Source organism: Protopterus annectens, chromosome 15.part0 (assembly GCF_019279795.1).
Source record: "Protopterus annectens isolate FY-2018-M chromosome 15.part0, PAN1.0, whole genome shotgun sequence".
Lineage (NCBI taxonomy): Eukaryota > Metazoa > Chordata > Ceratodontiformes > Protopteridae > Protopterus > Protopterus annectens.
Genome location: NC_056749.1, coordinates 117,480,209 through 117,496,118, shown reverse-complemented (window position 1 = coordinate 117,496,118; position 15,910 = coordinate 117,480,209). Strand labels below are relative to the sequence as shown.

Here is a 15,910-nt window from a genome sequence, read left to right as displayed (position 1 = left end):
TAAAGACATTAAAACTCTGCTGAAGATTGAACATCAAGATATTGTAATAATCTCTTTATGCTCAACCTTCAGCAAAGTTGTTACGTTGTTCTTTTTTATTTATTTATTTTATCTGTCATTTCATTGGTATTATGAGCATACATTGTCAAGATGAATGAATGAAAAACTGTTAGACAGGAGCTGTTCACACCAAGAAAATTGAAGGCTGCCTGCAGGCTGTTGGGTCACCTTTTAGCTGTTTCATAAATAATCACATATTAGGTGCTGTTCTATATCAACAATCCCACAAAACAGTGCCACTTGTAACTGCCAAATTAGGAGGGCTACACCTGTTATCACAGAGACATTTTTAATAAAAAGGGACTTACTATTGGGAAAAAATGCCCAAATTGGAGCAAACTGCTCTCTTAGATGGTGGTAACTGCAGTTTTGCATGCTATGCGACCACTTTTCCTTTGGGCCTTATGCATACCTCTTAACTGCAACTAAGTTTACTAGCATGAAAGCAACAGTTTTAAATCACTGAGAAATTCAGGAACAGAAGTTTCACAAAGTATTATTTTTATGCATGTAGTCAAAAGTAACTTTGAAGACAGAACTTCTTTTAAAAATGATCTTGAATACCTAAATAAAACCACTTCTGAAAAGTTTATTTCTGTGTCTTTTTTCTCCTACAGAGCTGCACGTGGAATTTTCTTGTAATTTTGCATCAGAATGCATAGACTGTTACATGATCCTTTTAAATAAGATGTGTACTGATGGACTGACTGATTTTGGCATCTTGTTGCAATTTCTGTATTACAGACACCTTAGTATCCTAATATAGGATCAGTTGGTGACCAGGTAAATCACACACACCTGGTTAAATGTACATCTGCTGTACTATGCTAGTGCCTCCTTCACCTGAAGTGCAATTTCCTGGTGTTGATTATATAGGTAAAGAGATGCCTTCCCACCCAGACCCCCTATGGGCATTTTTGGGCATTTGATTCCTCCATAGGAAACCAAAGTTTGAACAGTGCTTTTCACCCAGAATCAGCTTTTAACAAAAAATAATCCATGAATCGATATATCCTGCACCTGTATAAAGTAAAAGCAAATAGAACTGATGTGCATATCTTTTGATTGATTTAGACTGTGCTTGTATTTTATTGACTAGATAGGCCCAAGTGAGCTACTGTAGTTTTTCTTCAGTGAACTGGAGAGAGAGAGAGAAACTGTACAGTGATGTGTGACAAATTATGCTACACCAAAGCATTGCTTGCAGTGTAAATATGGCAAGTACAGTATTGCTATTTCTTTGGTTTAAGCAGAGTAGAGAAATCCAAGTAAGAATAGTCTAATATAAATGGCATTTGCACACACAATTTAAAAAGAAAATTGCTTCCTGTCATCATACGCATTTTGTATCAGCCATTAAAGTTTGATACATTTTCAACTTTAGTAGTGCAGACTTCATCTAAGTGCCATATCCTGTATTAATTGGAGCAGCTGAGTGGAATACGGCGGAAGTGATTTATGCATAATTTGACATTTAGTATTAGGCTGGTGTTCAGTTTTGCTCTCAGTAAGGTGTTATGGGTATATGGGTATGTCGTCATGTGACACAACAGATACTTTATTAATGCAAGTTGTGGTAACATATCAGCATAAGTATGGGTGGCCAGACACTGTGACATAATGTATAAGTGACCTTGCGTTTAAGGCCCATTACTATACAATCAGAAAGTAATGCACTAAGGCAGAGGATTCTGAGAGTTCCAAAGCACATAGAGCTGCTGAATAACTGCATTTTTAACAGTGCTTGTTCCTATAATAAGTATCCAGGCTGCTCTTAAAAATATCAAAACTAACACTTGCTTTAAAGTAGTTTGGTAGTCTGTTCCATGCATCAGCCACTGTCACAGAACCAATTAGTACACTTCTCATTCCTATAGGATCTTCTACATAGGTAGTCTGATGATTCTCTAGCACTTTTTGATAACCCCAAACATTCCCAGAGGTAATTGTCTCTATATGCCCTATATACCTGAATATGATCTCCTCTTGGATATCTGTGAGAGACATTGTACAAGTTCAGATATTTTAGTCTTTCATAGTAATGTCTTTTGGCTTTTCCCGGTTAGGTGTCGCCACAGCGGAACTCCGGTCTGCTCATGATTGGCAGTGGATATTTACATTGTCGAGTTGCCAGCCTGATGCCCAACCTACAAAGAAGGCATGCACATTCACGCTCGCACCTACCTGCACGTCTTTAATGTCACTCGACTGCGGGGAGGACATGCAGACTCTGCACAGAAGGCACTCCAGATGAGAATCGAACAGGGGAACCTCTTGCTGTGAGGCAACAATGCTAACTGCTGCACCACCGTGGCATAACTTAAATTTTCACATCCATGGATGCCCTTGGTATATTTCCGCTGTACTCTTTCCAGTTTACTCATGCTTGTTTTCTTGTAGCATTTCCATATTGTTATTCCATACTCAAGTTTGGGTCTAATATAACTAACAAACAATGACTTCTTCATTTTTGATTTCCTAGACTTTATAAGTCTTTTTATGCAACCTATAGTTCTATAACTATCATTAACCAATTGGTTGATATGATTATTAGAACTTATAGCTGGATCTACCCATATACCCAGATCCTTAAATGAGTCTATAATTTCAATCACTGTGTGCTGTACTAAATATTCACCTTTCAATTTGTCTCCCAAAGCTCATATGTTTAGTTTTTGATGTATTTATCAGCATATTATTCTCCTGTGCCCAAATGGTCAATTTAGTCAAGTTATTTTGCAGCCATGCCTTATCTGTAATACATGTAATCAGTTTACCCAATTCCAGGCCGTCTGCATATATACTGTAGAACAACTCAGATGAAAACTTTAGGTCTGAAAGATACAATATAAACAAGTAAGGGCCTCGGACACAGCCTGTGGGACACCCTGACTGTAACCAATGATTTCACCTATCCAGTTGCTGTATGATACTTGCCATGTCCTATTTGTAAGCCATGCAGCTATCCATTTTATCAAGAGTACATCAGTACCTAGTTGTACTAAGTTATTGATCAGTGTTTTGTGTATGACCGTGTCAAATGCTGAAGTTAAATATTTATAAATTATGTCACAGCACAGTTTTTCATTCATAGCTGTTATTATATTGTATAGAACATCATGTTACAGGTGGTAATACATCTATTTTCAACATACGCATGCTGATATATGGTTTCAAATCCCAACCTATCTAATTCTGACAGTAACTTATCCAATATTACCTTCTCCATTATTTTACCACAACATGAAAGTAGAGGTAAGGTCTGTATGACTCTAGGTTTGTCCTACTCCCCTTTCCTTAAACAGGTTTAATAAGCACATATCTCCAATCTTGAGGACTCTCCCTATATTTATATGAGCTAGTGAATAATAGATATAATGGTACCATAAGTTCTTGCTGAAGTGTTCTGTAGTCATTGTTACTAATTATGTCTCCTCCCTGTGCTTTGTTTGGATCCAATTTCAATATAATCTAATTTGATTCCAGTATTTGGGTTTACCTGGATGTCACTAAGACAACTTATCACCCCTTTTGTGAAGCCAAACTGTTTTGCATAACATTTTGTAAATATATCTGTAATCTGTTGTGTCTGAGAATAAATTTTAGAATCTGCACACTGTTTACCAATTTGTATATCTTTACTCCTTCCACATGTTATGTATCTATAAAAAGGTTTCCTATTATGCTCAATATCTTTACATACATTTTCTTCAAATTTTTCTTGATCTTGTCTCACACTACGCTTAATCTGTTTGTCCAGCTTGTTTATTTAAGTTGTAGTTCGACCTCTCTTCCATTTCTTATATTTTGTCTCTCACCTTAATCACATATCTTGTTCTTCTGGAAGTACTTCCTCCTGACCTGACTTTATATGCCTCGATCCTGATGTTAAACATTTTTTTATTTTTTTTTTGGTACTCAAGACAATTTTGGTTTCACAACTTTCCACATTTCATCTGCAGTTTTTCCACTGAACACCTCACTCCAGTTAGTTTTACATAGTGAATGTTTTGCTTCCATATAATCTGTGATTAACCTTCTGTGCATTGGTTTAGATTTCAGTTTGGCAGAATTATCTAGCAACAAATTAACCTTTATAACCCCATGATCACCGCACATCAGTGGTGATTGACTTGAAGTAACAATAATTTCTTTAGGAACACAATATCTAGCATGTTTTGTCTCCTGGTAGTTTTTTTACAATCTGAAGCAGTTGTTGTGCCTGAATATACGTTGTGAATAATTTCCTTACTAACGTTGTTGAATCAATATTATTCCAGTCTGTTTCTGGTAAATTTAATCCCCAGGTAATATTATTTTTCCCTCCTGTGTTTCATGCAAGGAATGTATGAATTCGTCTAGGTCATCTGCACTTGACTTTGGTGGTCTATACACTGCAACAATTGTTATAGGTTCCAGGATTGTCTTTATTGTCACAGTTACACAGTGTATAGCATTGGTGTTGTCATTGAACATGTAATAATCACATGTCTCATAACTCTCTTTAATCCCTATCACAACACTGCCACCCGATTTTTTGTTAGACTGTCTGTTACAGTAAAAACATTTAAACCACTACAGAACTGGTTTCCAGTCATTGTTCTTTACCCATGTTTCATAAACAATAACAACATCAATCTTGTGGGAATGTAGCAAATTTTCCAATAAAAAAACTTTATTATTAATGCTCCTAGCATTAACAACCATCAGAGATGCATCAAATGTTACTGTCTGTGAACTGTTAAATTTTTGACCTGGCAAAAGTCATGCATAGTGTTTGTCAAATATTGCAAAATATCTGCTGCAAAAATTCTCTTCCCTGATCTTGACAAATGCACGCCATCCTGTCTGAACACGTGTGCTCAAAACTAGGCTTGGATGCCGTACACATTTCCATTTTTTAAAACAGGACATTTTTTTCCATGTAGGTGTTTACCCAAAAAATCTTTTCATCCACTGTGACCTGACTATCCTTTCTATAGGTGATTTATGAAAAGTACGTCCTAACACCAGTACAAGCAATACTAACTAAGAGGGCTGTCAGTTCTCTACTAACAGTCAGAGAATCCTTGCGAATGACATAATTTATACCAACATGAATAAAAACGGATCCATATTTCCTTACATTAAGGCGTTCCGAGGCTTGTCTCACATCTTCTGTTTTTGCTCCTGGTAAGCGTAACACTATTCAGTATAGCAAAGTTGCCAAATGACAAGCAGATTTGAGTATCTATGCCAAAGCCTGCGCAAATGCAAGGCTTAAATATGAGCAAAGAGAAATATTTGTACCTGTTAGAAAAGCATACAGTAAGCCTTCCACCAGCAATTCCCAAGTTAAATCAGCACACTTTTTCCACAAGGATGCAAAAGAATACCATCTTAATGTAGAATAGCTGGTTTGGAGCCCAAGTGTAACAAGACTACACAAACTGTCTACAACAGCCCTACAACTTACAAATACAATGTACTACAGTGTACAGTGCAAAGCAGTGCAAAAAATACTTGGAGCCCTTCTGTGTATTTCCCAGCTCAGATAGACCAGGTAAATACTTATTGCCACTAGAGAAATAATCCCAGTCCTCTTCATGTAAAAGCAGAGTAAAGGAGTGTCCGGAGTGAAATGCTGCAACAAACAAACTTAAAAGATACGAAATGCTACCGCAAACAAACTTAAAGATATGTATACAGCAGTGCACTTTAAAAAGTTAAAAAAATGTAATTCTTCAGTAAAAGTAACTTCACTTTGTGTAAGTGAGCCAAGAGACACTCAATTGTACAGAATTATAAAGGCACTAAAAACAAAAGCTAATTAATCAGCCCTTAAGCCATTAAAACTACATGCAGACATGTCAGTTGTTTCCCCAACCTAAACAGATCAGGCTACCTGACAGTGCACTAGATGGAAAATCCACTGACCTTTTGATGTAAAAACAAGTGCTTGCTAGAGTGTAAAAATACACTCCTTTATCCAACAGCTAGCTAGATGATGAATTCTGGTCAAGTAATTCAGTAGAACAGACAATGAGAGGCAAAATGCACTTTTTCAATATAAGCACAAGGAAAGGCAATCAACAGCAGTGCAAAAAGGAAGGATCGTATTAAGTTCAATCTTCAGTAGGGGTGGGCAGCTTACAATCACCAGATTTAAAAAGCAGATCAACGAAGGGCAGGGGTGGTGGGAAAAACTGACAGGGAATTACCAGCAGTGCTTTAGTTTAGGCAGGCTTGACATCTTTTCAGACAAAGACAAAGGCCCAGAATTTCACTGTGTATTTAAGTATCACTCAAGAGACAATTTAACCAATGAAAAAACATGTGAAATGTGCAGCCTAGATAATTTAAGTGTCTATCTCTCATATAGAACAAAAGCACCAGTCCAAGCAGATTTCTTATTAGAGAAAACAAAATGCAGCAGGTAAAATAGTCACAGACAAAAAATACAGGTTTACCTCATGCATCATGGAAGCACCAGCAGTGCTTTAGTTGTTGGTAATACAACCATTAAAGTCACTTCTAACAGCAAACTATTAGGGATGATAGTGGATGATAATCTTACATTCAACCTGCATATACAAAATTGCACAAGAAAAAATGATCAAAAACTAGGGTTGCTTTACAGAGCCAAAAAACAAAACCTTTCTCACTGACAACTAAAACTACACTTGCCTCTACTCATCTCCTCCTCACTCTGCTTTCTGGCACTCCCATCCATACTAACCTCCAGACTTCAAAAAATTAAAACTTGAACAATGCTGTAACAAAGTTGCTAAATCTGCATCACATACCCCTTTCAGTACCCACCACTGTTTAGCACTGAAAAGCCCAAATTGGTTAGAACTCCCATATCAACTAATATGTACAGAACAACTTACCACCTATAAAATTATCCAGCATCCCTCTGCATGTCCATCACTAAAAAAACATTCTACACAACTGTGTCCCCATTATCTCATTGCGATCCAGTGACCAAAAAGTCCTGTCTACAAACCTAGCAAATCTGCTGGGCATTATCTGTACTCGTTCAAGGTCAACGTTGATAAGGGCTGGAACTCCTTGAATGTATCCATCAGGTCTATACCTCCCCTCCCATCTTTCAAAACCACTCTGAAAGACTTCTTAGCTAAAATCAGCTCTGTTCTTGCTCAAAACCAGGATAAACTACATCCCTAAATGTGAACAAATACCTTTCCATTCCTGATACCTCCTTATTGTCTTTTCTTCACATGCTTCCATACTGCAGTTTAATTCTCTTCTGTGAATTTCTGTCTAAATATATCATAAGCCTGTTTTTCCCTCAATTCATATTGCACCTACTTGTATTAGACTAACTTAATTTTAATTTCTGTACAAACTGTTTAAAGTTTCTCTAAATATTAAAAGATTGTCATATACCATTTATCAATTCTTAAAGAATGTTTTTATATTACATCTAATTTGTTACAATTATTTAAACTGCAGATGTTTTTGTTTTATTTTTGAAGATTATAAAATTATTGTTCTTAAAATGTTTTGTAATAATTTGGGACTTTTCTCCCTGGACCTCTACTGAAAATGGGCTTCTACCCAATTGGACTTTCCCAGTAATCAAATGTCAGTAAGTAATAAATAAATAAATAGACCTGTTTTAGTGGTGTTTAATTTCAGCCAATTACAAGCAATGCATAAATGTTTGGTTCAAGATGATTTGCTAAGAAACGCACATACTGCTTCATCTTGTGGTAATAAGATATACATGTGAGTATTAGCTGTGTAACTATGATGTGCCAATTCCCTCTCCATAATAAAATTTCCCAGTGGAAGCACATATACTGCAAAAAGTAGTTGATCTAAAATTGACGCCTGTGGGACTTCACTCTCTAAAGAATAAGGTGAAGAAGGTGTTCAAGCCTGATTGTATCCTTTAAAACTGGACAGAAAATGATGACATTAACTACCCTAGGACCTTACAGGAGAGGCCACAATAAGATTTTAATTGATCAGTCAGTAGGCTATGATCAACCGTATCAAATGCTGAGAGATCCAGGATGATTAATACAGAATACAACCGCTGTTTGTTGGCCATCAGGAGATCGTTTACAACCTAAATGAGGGCCTCTGTGTACTTTGGAGTGTGCGAAAACCCTGTTTGAAATGGTTTAGCTCTCATTTCTGTGAGACTGTGTTAGTGTACACTCAGTCACAGATACACAGCAGAAATGTTCTCCTTTCCTGGGCTGTAAAACAGTTGTGATTAAGACTGAATGCATGAATTGTAATAAAAACAGTTCCTATTTCTTCCCATTTTCCAGTTTTATCATCACAATGAGTAATTTTCATGCAGAGTGCAGAGTAGGTAATGCAAGACTACCTTATCACCTTACAGTAACACTGAATAATATTCAAGGAGCTCTCTTTGTGAAGAGTTTCCTCCAGTAAACTGACCTTCCTAACTGTAACTGCTGGAATGCTGTTCACCTCTTTAATTTGCTCAGTAAGTAACTAATTCTGTCATGTCTCTCAGATTGTTGTCTCTTTTAAATGTTTGACTTCAGCAAGATGCATAGGAAATATGTATTAGCAATGAGCTTGAAGCACATTCTGTGTTGTAGCCACTAGAAGGCAGACCTGCTTGAGATCCATGTATGTGTCTTCTGTATTCTGTTAAGGTTTATTTTTATGGCTTACAATGGCTACAACACAGAATGTGCTTCAAGCTCATTGCAAATACATATTTCCTATGGGTCTTGCTAAAGTTAAACTTTTAAAAGAGGCAAAAATTTGATAGGCTTAGACTAAAAGACCCTGTGTGTGGAGGTGGGGGGGCTGAAAGTTGTTACTTAGAAGAGCAGAGACAAAAGTATAGAAGTTCTTAAGAAGAATGCCCTTTTTGTACGGTCGCATAGAAGCGACAGTTGTATGTGATCTGTTTTTCATCTTCTGCATCTGTGCAACCTGCTGTGTATGTCGTCGCCTTCCCCACACGTGAAATTTGAATGCCAGAAGACTTTTGAAATGGTGTGTGTGTGTGTGTGTGTGTGTGTGTGTGTGTGTGTGTGTGTGTGTGTGTGTGTGTGTTTGTAAGAAATACGTAGGTAGGGATGTGTGTGCAAGCCGTAGTGTGTGCGTGTTTGTGTTTGTGTGTGTGCGTGTGTAAGAGGGAGGTAGGTGGGTGTATATGTGTGTGTGTGTAAGAGGGAGGGAGGGAGGTAGATGCATAGTTCTCAACTGTCCTTGCTTTTCATGAACATCTCTGATTTTGACTGAAAGTTTAGCTCTGTTCCTCTTAATCCCACCTAAAAGTGGTGACTTTCAGAGAAAAGGTGATGAATTACACTTAATAAATAATGAAAATAATTAGAGTTACTTTAGAAAAATGCGTATTCACTCATGTTCTGTTATTTGGTCAGTGTCTTAAGTTAATAAATACTAATATATGAAAAGTGTCCCTGATTATTTTTGGATTTGTCCCTGATTCTGTTGGGATTTGTCCCTTTTTGGTTGAAAGATATGGGTAGGTGTGTATGTGTGTTTGTGTGTGTGTGTGTGTGTGTGTGTGTGTGTGTGTGTGTGTGTGTGTGTGTGTGTGTGTGTGTGTCAGAGGTAGCTACGTAGCATTCCTCTCAATACCTCTCAACTGTCCAGATTTTTGCCCCATATTTTTGGTCTGTTCCTCGTAAAAAGGACCAAAGTTTCAGACTTATATCTTTTGACATACGATGCTCAAACAGCAATTGTTTTAATTGGTTCCTTATAAATAATGGCTTTTATTTTTGCCTTAGCAGTCCCCAAAATAATTCTCCTATTTTCACTGGTCCTCAAGTGTAAAAAGGTTGACAACCAATGGCCTGCAGCACAGTTTAAACAATGTTTGTCTGCTGCTTTTGGGATTAATTGTGTTCATCATACACATGGGCTGTGAACTGCATGCATGCAGTCAGCATGCTTGTTTACTACACGGTACTATAAAAGTGAGGTCCAGAAGTGGACATAATAAGTTGAGGGCTGTAAGGATGAAAAGGCATGTTTTTCTCCAATAGTCTCACACATTAATTTGTGATTCCTGCTTCCGTTTGAAAATAAAGAAATCAGTAGAACATACAGAGGTCTTTCTTTTCAGATTATCTTACAATTTGAGGCAGATTTCCACTTAAATTACATCATTTTGCTTCTTTCCTTCCCTGAATTGATACACACTTTGTTTGTCATGAGTTTCTTCCCCTGCTTAAGCAAACAAAAAAAAAAATAGAAAAAAATAAAATACAGAGAGTATTTTGTCACTGATCCTAATTGGGCATCACTGCGGCTAAGCTAAGACTTTTGGTTCACAGTTTTATGGTCTGTGACACTTGTATGGAACTTGCATGCTCTTATAGGTTCATAGGTTGGTACTAGGCTATCGGCCCTAAGGCCTATACAAGCCTAGCCATAACAATTCCCTGGATATTTCTTCCCACAATATTTACTTCAAACACACCAAAGAAAGAGGCAAAAAGGTGATTCCTTTAATCCATACGAAAACTTGACACAAGATAAGATATTTTTTGTTTCTAGATTTTCTAATTTTTCAATTGTGGTGGAAAAAATTCTGAAAGAATTTTGGCATGTTGTTTGTGATGACCTATATGTAGGTCATTTGTTTCCTAGACATATAACATTTTCTTACAGTAGATATCATAATTTAAAAGAATTGCTGAACAAAAAATTGGAATATTCTACTGATGCAAATGTTGGCATGCATTGTTGTGGGCGCTGTTTGGTATGTGAGAGGGTAAAAAACATGCATGGAATGAAAATAAATGGCAAAATATATTTGGCATTTGAGAAATTTGACTGTCTGTCATCTGGGGTGGTATATATTTTAGGATGTGATTGTAACATGCCTTTATGGTATATCGGACAGACTAACAGGAGGGTTAAAGTGCGTATTTTGGAGCACTTAGGGGACATTAGGAGGGGAAATATGGAAAGTCCAGTAGCTTCTCATTTTATCAATGTACGTAATGGGAACATTGATGGATTTTCATTTAGTGTATTGGCTAGGCCCCATTTATGTGTAGGGAATTTTAAGACTGCATTAAGCAGGTTAGAACACAGAATGATTTTAGGATACCATACACTGTATCCCAGAGGAATGAGTTTAGAGAGTGGACTTGTAGTATAAAATAGAGTAATTTTGGAATAGTTTATGTTATATTTAAGAAATTTGAATATTTGAATGCATTTGTATGTATTTAAATGCTTTATGTATTTAATTGTTGTAATGCATATTTGGTAAATAATAAGTTGGCTTTTTTCATTTAAAATGTTAAATAATTTGTATAAAATGTTAAATTATTCATGAAATTACAGTTAGATGAATCCATTAGTATTTATAGGTATTTAGTTTAGCAGCACATAATAGTAGGCATGTAGTGTTTATATAATATTGTTAGGTAATTGTATTTGAATGAAATATGTTGAAAGTGCATTTAAAGCATTATTTGAATAATGATGAATGTAATAATTATTTAACGAATTAATTGATGAGAATATAAAAAGAAGATGCGTGTATATGGTTAGTGTTCCACTGAAGGCGAATTGCCGAGGTACCAGAACGCAAGTTTTCGTATGGATTAAAGGAATCTTCTTTTTCACTTCACCTTTTTGCCTCTTTCTTTGGTGTTTTTTTGAGGTTTTGTGGCACTCTTTGTGGTTTTTATCACAATATTTACTTCCCTGAACCTCTGTCTAGCAGGGTGACTGACGTGATCCCCGGGTTGAATTTCCTATCTCCCATCCAATCGTCAAGGTTCCTATTGAAGAGGGCCAGAGGCGCTCTGCTTGACATGTATGGGCAGTCTATTCCAGAGTATGGGTAGTCTCTGAGTCAGGAACCTATCCCTCCAGCATGTTTTGTTCATTGTGATGACTAGGTTTAGATCCCTGGAGCGTGTGGCTCTGAGGGATTGGAATTTCTTTTCCAGGTCCCCTGTTTCCTGTCACCTTCTGAAAATACACTGTCTGAATGTTCCATTCTTAGCTGTCTTTATGTATATATGTGTGTGCATTACGTATACATATATATATGTGTGTGTGTGTGTGTGTGTGTGTGTGTGTGTGTGTGTGTGTAGCTATGCATATAAAATATAATGTATGTATTTAGTATTATGTGTGTATATATAGCTAAATAAGAATTAACTACAAGTACAAATCATGAGACACATTTAATGTAAAACAATCATAGTTTCATAGGTAGGTACTAGACTATCAGCCCGAAGGCATTTAAAAGTCTAGCCAGAATGTATTGGCTTTCGCCGCCCTTAGATTCGTTCCCTGTGCCTCTGTCCAGCAGAGCCATTGAAGTGATCTCCGGAGTAAACTTTCTGTTTCCCATCCACTCATCAAGGTTTCTGTTGAAGATGGTTAGCAAGGAGCTCTGCCTAATGTAGATTGGAATCTTGTTCCAGAGCATGGGAAGTCTCTGGGACAGGAATCTATCCCACCAGCATGTCCGGTTTATTGTTGTGGCAAGGTTTAGAACCCTAGAGCTTGTGGCTCAAAGGGATATGACTTTCTTTAGGTGGAGCATGTCCATCAATTCTGGGTTGGACATGACCTTGTATGTCAGGCAGAGATCACATCTGAGTAGGCGGTATGCAACCGAGTACAGCTGGAGTTTCTTCAGTCGAGCTGCATAGGATATCTGTTTGAGGCCAGTGATCCTCTTAGTAAGGAACTTCTGTGGTCTTTCCAGCTGTTGCAGGTGTCTTGTAAGGTACATCCCAAATGGGGCGTTGTACTCTATGATGGGTTTGATGAGTGATGCATAGAGGGGCACAATGACCTCTTTTGACCTGGATACAAACCCTTTTGTGATTAGGTGGGCCACATAGAAGGATTTTTTAACTACTTTGGCAATGTGATTATCAAAGGAGAGGTTACTATCTACTTGGGTCCCCAGATCCCTTATTACGTTTTCCGTATTTAGGGGGCTACCACCTATGTGGTAGTTTGTGGGTACTTTGTTTTTTGCAAAGGGGATGACTATGGCCTTTTTGGCATTTAGCTTGAGGCCATGGTTTTGACACTAGTTATTTGTCTCAGTGAGACCCTTTTTGAGGAAGTCTGTGTCAGCCGGAGAGTCAGTTATAGCCCCTGGTTTGTAATCGTTTGCGAACTTGGTCAGCCATAGTCCTTCTGTGCTTGTCTGTACCTCTGAGAGGTATATGCCAAACATGAGGGGTCCTAGGACTGAGCCTTGGGGAACACCACTTGTAACCGGTTTAGAGTCAGACCTATCTCCCACAACTCTTACTATGTGGGTTCCGTCCGTGAGCCAGTTGGCAACCCATCTCGTGACGTAGGGGTTTATGTTCAGGCTGGTGAGCTTGTCTATAATACCTGAATGGGGAATGGTGTTGAAGGCCTTTGTGAGGTCTAGATAAGCTTTGTGAACCACCTTTCCCTCGTCTATAGCCTTGGTAACTGTCTCAAAGAAGTCCACCAGGTTTAGGAGGCATGATCTGCCCTTAACAAAGCCGAACTGGGTAGGGTCCAGTGTTTGGAGGTTCCCAATGGCTCTGTTTGTAAGATACATGATGATGCACTCCATAGCCTTGCAGACCAAGCTAGTCAGGCTTAAAGGGCAATGGTTCCCAAGGTCTGTTGTGGCTCCACCTTTGTGGAACAGAATAACGGTTGCTGTGTGCCACTCTATGGGCACGTAGCCTGTGGAGAGGCTGAGTTTGAACTGTGTGTTTAGGTGAGAGGTTAATTCATCTTTGAGCTCATTTAGGACACAGCCTGGGACACCGTCTGGTCCCATTGATGCTGTGTTTTTGGCTGTGGAGAGGGCTGTTTTAACTTGAGTGTCTGTGATTTCAGGGGCACTACATTCTTCTGATATGGGCCCTTTTGGGGGTGAAGTTTGAACTGAACCTGTCTGCCAGGATGTTGGCGATATCGGTCAGTTCAGTGTATTTTGTGCCATTCTGCAATAACTCTGAGCAGACCTGAGAATTGCCACTTAGATTCTTGACATAGCTAAAGAATGCCTTGTGGTTATCTTTGGTGTCCTTGGCAATTTTTCTTTCGAAGCTAGCCTTGGATGATTTTATGAGGGATCGTAATTTCTTGCTGATACTGATCCGGGATGTCTTCCCTTCTTGGGATTTTACTATTTTCTGTACTAGTTTCCTCCTTCTATTGTATAGCTTGTTTATGGCAGGGGTCCACCAGACTGGTTTCCTTTTCTTGGAGGAGTGAGTCTTGGTTTTGCTTGGGATAGCACGATCCATGCATTCTTGTAAGTGCCCGTAGAGTGCATTAGTAAAGGATTTTGCAGCTTGGACAGCATTATCCTTTGGCATGGGGGCTTTGAAAATGTCCACCTCGGGCTTAAGTAACGTAAAGTTTGCTTTTGAAAAGTTTTTCACAGTGGTTTCTTTGACCGGGGGTGGGGGCAGAATGTGGATATCCAGAGTGATTAGTTTATGGTCAGATCTAACCACTGAGGGGTTGTCCTCCAGTGTGGAACAGCAGTCGCCCATGTTGGTGATGACCAGGTCCATTATGTTGTCACCTTTGGGGGGGGTGTTGACCAGTTGATCCAGGGCATTTGAGTTTATAAATTCTAGGAAATGTTGGGCAAGGGAGTTAGTACTTGAGTAGTTCTCCCTGTTAATGTTTGGGTAATTGAAATCACCCAAAATCAGGGTGTTTGGTAGGACCTTTATGTTTCCCAGTGTTTCCAGAAATGCGGAATGGGGGTCCCGGAACATGGTGAGTGATCTGTAGCAAGGTACAATTTGAATTGCAGTTTTGCCCATTGTTAGTTGCACGTGGATGATCTCTGAAGCATCATGCTGTGCCACTAACCTGGAGGTGTGGGTATCCTTGCTGAATATGGATACACCCCCGCCTTTTGTATTTCGGTCCAGGTTTTGTGGCCAAAATGTATGGTATGAGTTGTAGCCTGGTAGTGCTGGGGTGCTCTCTGGAGCCTTAAACCAGGTTTCTGTTATTGCACATATATCGATTTTCTCCATACTGAGGAGTGCCTCGAATGCGTGCATTTTGAGGTTTAGACTTCTGGCATTGAGTAGCATTACCCTCAGTTTTTTGTTACTTGGGTTTGTCTTTTGAGCCTTGCCTAAAAAAGGCACTACGGGGGTGGCAAGAGCCTTGGCCAGTATTCGAAAGCCTAAGGGTGACAGGTGCAAGCCGTCTCTAGTGAAGTAGCGTGGCTTGTTGAACATGTCATCCCAGGCTGACAGACACTGGATCCCCTTTGAATGACACCAGAAGCCTAGCCAATTGTTGAAATTGATCATTTTTTTCTTTATACCGTGGTATTCTTGGTGAGGGCAGGATGCTACTCAGGGTCAGGGTCATACTGGCCTGGGCTGCGTGATCAGAGAGGTCCTCCATGTCTCTTTTCATGTAGTCCAGAGAGGTACGGCTCAGGTCATCCACACCAACATGGACAATGACGAGAGTCGTATTTGTACTTGTTCTGGAGTGACCTGAGTGCTTGTGTTATGTGGCAGATCCTGGCACCCGACAGGCAGCTAACAGTAACCTTCTCCTTGTTCAGCCTAGTGAGTGGGACATCAGTGTGTCTGACAATAGAGTCACCTATTACTAGTGTGTTGTGTATGTTATTTTGCCTTAAGGGCTGTGATTGTGCGGCACACTGATTTTGTGAAATATGTGTTTCATGGTTTGTGTTGGGGGGTGGAGGTTGCTTAGATGTCTGCTTTGGAGGTCTATGTTGCTTTTGCAGATTTTTATTTAGAGCCTCCGAGTATGGTTTCATGTATTTATGTGTGTTTTTTGCCGGTGCTGGTTTCATAGGTCTATGTGAGACTGGTGGTGTGATGCAAGTAATTTC

General features: G+C 38.8%; 1 protein-coding gene across 1 annotated transcript in view; it reads left to right on the top strand.

Annotated features, from left to right (window-relative positions):
* SHROOM4 (shroom family member 4) overlaps positions 1-15,910 on the top strand; it is a 1,399,869-nt gene that overhangs the window by 318,044 nt on the left and 1,065,915 nt on the right. The gene's annotated exons all lie outside the window — the stretch shown is intronic.